Consider the following 6,000-nt stretch of genomic DNA (forward strand, 5'->3'; position numbering starts at 1 on the left):
CTCCACTCCTTCACTAAACTAGAGGAGGACCCAACCCTCCACTCCTTCACTAAACGAGAGGAGGACCCAACCCTCCACTCCTTCACTAAACTAAAGGAGGACCCAACCCTCCACTCCTTCACTAAACTAAAGGAGGACCCAACCCTCCACACCTTCACTAAACTAGAGGAGGACCCAACCCTCCCCTCCTTCACTAAACTAAAGGAGGACCCAACCCTACACTCCTTCAGTAAACTAGAGGAGGACCCAACCCTCCACTCATTCACTAACCTAGAGGAGTACCCAACCCTCCACTCCTTCACTAATCTAGAAGAGGACCTAACCCTCCACTCCTTCACTAATCTAGAGGAGGACGCAACCCTTCACTCCTTCACTAATCTAGAGGAGGACCCAACCCTCCACTCATTCACTAACCTAGAGGAGGACCCAACCCTCCACTCCTTCACTAATCTAGAGGAGGACGCAACCGTCCACTCCTTCACTAACCTAGTGGAGGACCCAACCCTCCTATCCTTCACAAACCTAGGGAAGGACCCAACCCTTCACTCCTTCACTAAACTAGAGGAGGACCCAACCCTCCACTCCTTCACTAAACCAAAGGAGGACCCAACCCGCCACTCCTTCACTAAACTAAAGGAGGACCCAACCCTCCACTCCTTCACTAAACTAAAGGAGGACCCAACCCTCCACTCATTCACTAACCTAGAGGAGGACCCAACCCTCCACTCCTTCACTAACCAAGAGGAGTACCCAACCCTCCACTCCTTCACTAAACTAAAGGAGGACCCAACCCTCCACTCCTTCACTAAACTAAAGGAGGACCCAACCCTCCACTCCTTCACTAAACTAGAGGAGGACCCAACCCTCCGCTCATTCACTAAACTAAAGGAGGACCCAACCCTCCACTCCTTCACTAAACCAGAGGAGGACCCAACCCTCCACTCCTTCACTAACCGAGAGGAGGACCCAACCCTCCACTCCTTCACTAAACTAAAGGAGGACCCAACCCTCCACTCCTTCACTAAACTAAAGGAGGACCCAACCCTCCACTCATTCACTAACCTAGAGGAGGACCCAACCCTCCACTACTTCACTAACCTAGAGGAGGACCCGACCCCCCACTTCTTCACTAACCAAGAGGAGGACCCAACCCTGCACTCCTTCTCTATCATAGAGGACCCAATCCTGCACTCTTTCACTAAACTTGAGGAGGACCCAACCCTCCCCTCCTTCACTAAACTAAAGGAGGACCCAACCCTCCTATCCTTCACAAACCTAGGGAAGGACCCAACCCTTCACTCCTTCACTAAACTAGAGGAGGACCCAACCCTCCACTCCTTCACTAAACTAAAGGAGGACCCAATCCGCCACTCCTTCACTAAACAAAAGGAGGACCCAACCCTTCACTCCTTCACTAAACTAAAGGAGGACCCAACCCTCCACTCCTTCACTAAACTAAAGGAGGACCCAACCCTCCACTCCTTCACTAAACTAAAGGAGGACCCAACCCTCCACTCCTTCACTAAACTAGAGGAGGACCCAACCCTCCACTCCTTCACTAACCTAGAGGAGGACCCAACCCTCCACCACTTCACTAAACTAAAGGAGGACCCAACCCTCCACTCCTTCACTAAACTAAAGGAGGACCCAACCCTCCACTCCTTCAATAAACTAGAGGAGGACCCAACCCTCCACTCATTCACTAAACTAAAGGAGGACCCAACCCTCCTCTCATTCACTAAACTAGAGGAGGACCCAACCCTCCACTCCTTCACTAAACTAAAGGAGGACCCAACCCTCCACTCATTCACTAACCTAGAGGAGGACCCAACCCTCCACTACTTCCTTCACTAACCGAGAGGAGGACCCAACCCTCCACTCCTTCACTAAACTAAAGGAGGACCCAACCCTCCACTCCTTCACTAAACTAAAGGAGGACCCAACCCTCCACTCCTTCAATAAACTAGAGGAGGACCCAACCCTCCACTCATTCACTAAACTAAAGGAGGACCCAACCCTCCTCTCATTCACTAAACTAGAGGAGGACCCAACCCTCCACTCCTTCACTAAACTAAAGGAGGACCCAACCCTCCACTCATTCACTAACCTAGAGGAGGACCCAACCCTCCACTACTTCCTTCACTAACCGAGAGGAGGACCCAACCCTCCACTCCTTCACTAAACTAAAGGAGGACCCAACCCTCCACTCCTTCACTAAACTAAAGGAGGACCCAACCCTCCACTCATTCACTAACCTAGAGGAGGACCCAACCCTCCACTACTTCACTAACCTAGAGGAGGACCCGACCCCCCACTTCTTCACTAACCCAGAGGAGGACCCAATCATGCACTCCTTCTCTATCATAGAGGACCCAATCCTGCACTCCTTCACAAACCTAAAGAAGGACCAAACCCTCCACTCCTTCACTAAACTAGAGGAGGACCCAACCCTCCACTCCTTCACTAAACTAAAGGAGGACCCAACCCACCACTCCTTCACTAAACTAAAGGAGGACCCAACCCTCCACTCCTTCACTAATCTAGAAGAGGACCCAACCCTCCACTCCTTCACTAATCTAGAGGAGGACCAACCCTTCACTCCTTCACTAATCTAGAGAAGGACCCAACCCTCCACTCCTTCACTAACCTAGTGGAGGAACCAAACCTCCTATCCTTCACTAACCTACGGAAGGACCCAACCCTTCACTCCTTCACTAAACTAGAGGAGGACCCAACCCTTCACTCCTTCACTAAACTAAAGGAGGACCCAACCCGCCACTCCTTCACTAAACTAAAGGAGGACCCAACCCTCCACTCCTTCACTAAACTAAAGTAGGACCCAACCCTGCACTCCTTCACTAAACTAAAGGAGGACCCAACCCTCCACTCCTTCACTCAACTAAAGGAGGACCCAACCCTCCACTCCTTCACTAAACTAGAGGAGGACCCAACCCTCCACTCATTCACTAACCTAGAGGAGGACCCAACACTCCACTCCTTCACTAATCTAGAGGAGGACCCAACCCTCCACTCCTTCACTAACCGAGAGAAGGACCAAACCCTCCACTCATTCACTAACCGAGAGGAGGACCCAACCCTCCACTCCTTCACTAAACTAAAGGAGGACCCAACCCTCCACTCCTTCACTAAACTAAAGGAGGACCCAACCCTCCACTCATTCACTAACCTAGAGGAGGACCCAACCCTCCACTACTTCACTAACCTAGAGGAGGACCCGACCCCCCACTTCTTCACTAACCCAGAGGAGGACCCAACCCTGCACTCCTTCTCTATCATAGAGGACCCAATCCTGCACTCCTTCACTAAACTAGAGGAGGACCCAACCCTCCCCTCCTTCACTAAACTAAAGGAGGACCCAACCCTCCTATCCTTCACAAACCTAGGGAAGGACCCAACCCTTCACTCCTTCACTAAACTAGAGGAGGACCCAACCCTCCACTCCTTCACTAAACTAAAGGAGGACCCAACCCGCCACTCCTTCACTAAACAAAAGGAGGACCCAACCCTCCACTCCTTCACTAAACTAAAGGAGGACCCAACCCTCCACTCCTTCACTAAACTAAAGGAGGACCCAACCCTCCACTCCTTCACTAAACTAAAGGAGGACCCAACCCTCCACTCCTTCACTAAACTAGAGGAGGACCCAACCCTCAACTCCTTCACTAACCTAGAGGAGGACCCAACCCTCCACTCCTTCACTAACCAAGAGGAGTACCCAAACCTCCACTCCTTCACTAAACTAAAGGAGGACCCAACCCTCCACTCCTTCACTAAACTAGAGGAGGACCCAACCCTCCACTCATTCACTAAACTAAAGGAGGACCCAACCCTCCTCTCCTTCACTAAACTAGAGGAGGACCCAACCCTCCACTCCTTCACTAACCGAGAGGAGGACCCAACCCTCCACTCCTTCACTAAACTAAAGGAGGACCCAACCCTCCACTCATTCACTAACCTAGAGGAGGACCCAACCCTCCACTACTTCACTAACCTAGAGGAGGACCCGACCCCCCACTTCTTCACTAACCCAGAGGAGGACCCAACCCTGCACTCCTTCTCTATCATAGAGGACCCAATCCTGCACTCCTTCACAAACCTAGGGAAGGACCAAACCCTTCACTCCTTCACTAAACTAGAGGAGGACCCAACCCTCCACTCCTTCACTAAACTAAAGGAGGACCCAACCCACCACTCCTTCACTAAACTAAAGGAGGACCCAACCCTCCACTCCTTCACTAATCTAGAAGAGGACCCAACCCTCCACTCCTTCACTAATCTAGAGGAGGACCCAACCCTTCACTCCTTCACTAATCTAGAGGAGGACCCAACCTTCCACTCCTTCACTAACCTAGTGGAGGACCCAACCCTCCTATCCTTCACTAACCTAGGGAAGGACCCAACCCTTCACTCCTTCACTAAACTAGAGGAGGACCCAACCCTTCACTCCTTCACTAAACTAAAGGAGGACCCAACCCGCCACTCCTTCACTAAACTAAAGGAGGACCCAACCCTCCACTCCTTCACTAAACTAAAGGAGGACCCAACCCTCCACTCCTTCACTAAACTAAAGGAGGACCCAACCCTCCACTCCTTCACTCAACTAAAGGAGGACCCAACCCTCCACTCCTTCACTAAACTAGAGGAGGACCCAACCCTCCACTCATTCACTAACCTAGAGGAGGACCCAACACTCCACTCCTTCACTAATCTAGAGAAGGACCCAACCCTCCACTCCTTCACTAACCGAGAGAAGGACCAAACCCTCCACTCATTCACTAACCTAGAGGAGGACCCGACCCCCCACTTCTTCACTAACCCAGAGGAGGACCCAACCCTGCACTCCTTCTTTATCATAGAGGACCCAATCCTGCACTCCTTCACTAAACTAGAGGAGGACCCAACCCTCCCCTCCTTCACTAAACGAAAGGAGGACCCAACCCTACACTCCTTCAGTAAACTAGAGGAGGACCCAACCCTCCACTCATTCACTAACCTAGATGAGGACCCAACCCTTCACTCCTTCACTAATCTAGAGGAGGACCCAACCCTCCACTCCTTCGCTAACCTAGTGGAGGACCCTACCCTCCTGTCCTTCACTAACCTAGGGAAGGACCCAACCCTTCACTCCTTCACTAAACTAGAGGAGTACCCAACCCTCCACTCCTTCAATAATCTAGATGAGGACCCAACCCTTCACTCCTTCACTAATCTAGAGGAGGACCCAACCCTCCACTCCTTCACTAACCTAGTGGAGGAACCAACCCTCCTGTCCTTCACTAACCTAGAGGAGGACCGAACCCTCCACTCCTTCACTAAACTAAAGGAGGACCCAACCCTCCACTCCTTCACTAAACTAGAGGAGGACCCAACCCTCCACTCATTCAATAACCTAGAGGAGGACCCAACCCTCCACTCCTTCACTAATCTAGAGGAGAACCCAACACTCCTCTCCTTCACTAACCTAGAGGAGGACCCAACTCTCCACTCCTTCACTAATCTAGAGGAGAACCCAACACTCCTCTCCTTCACTAACCTAGAGGAGGACCCAACCCTCCACTCCTTCACTAACCTAGAGGAGGACCCGACCCCCCACTTCTTCACTAACCCAGAGGAGGACCCAATCATGCACTCCTTCTCTATCATAGAGGACCCAATCCTGCACTCCTTCACAAACCTAAAGAAGGACCAAACCCTCCACTCCTTCACTAAACTAGAGGAGGACCCAACCCTCCACTCCTTCACTAAACTAAAGGAGGACCCAACCCACCACTCCTTCACTAAACTAAAGGAGGACCCAACCCTCCACTCCTTCACTAATCTAGAAGAGGACCCAACCCTCCACTCCTTCACTAATCTAGAGGAGGACCAACCCTTCACTCCTTCACTAATCTAGAGAAGGACCCAACCCTCCACTCCTTCACTAACCTAGTGGAGGAACCAAACCTCCTATCCTTCACTAACCTAGGGAAGGACCCAACC

The sequence above is a fragment of the Oncorhynchus mykiss genome, chromosome 24 (assembly GCF_057628025.1).
Source record: "Oncorhynchus mykiss isolate SJ-2025 chromosome 24, ASM5762802v1, whole genome shotgun sequence".
Classification (NCBI taxonomy): domain Eukaryota; kingdom Metazoa; phylum Chordata; class Actinopteri; order Salmoniformes; family Salmonidae; genus Oncorhynchus; species Oncorhynchus mykiss.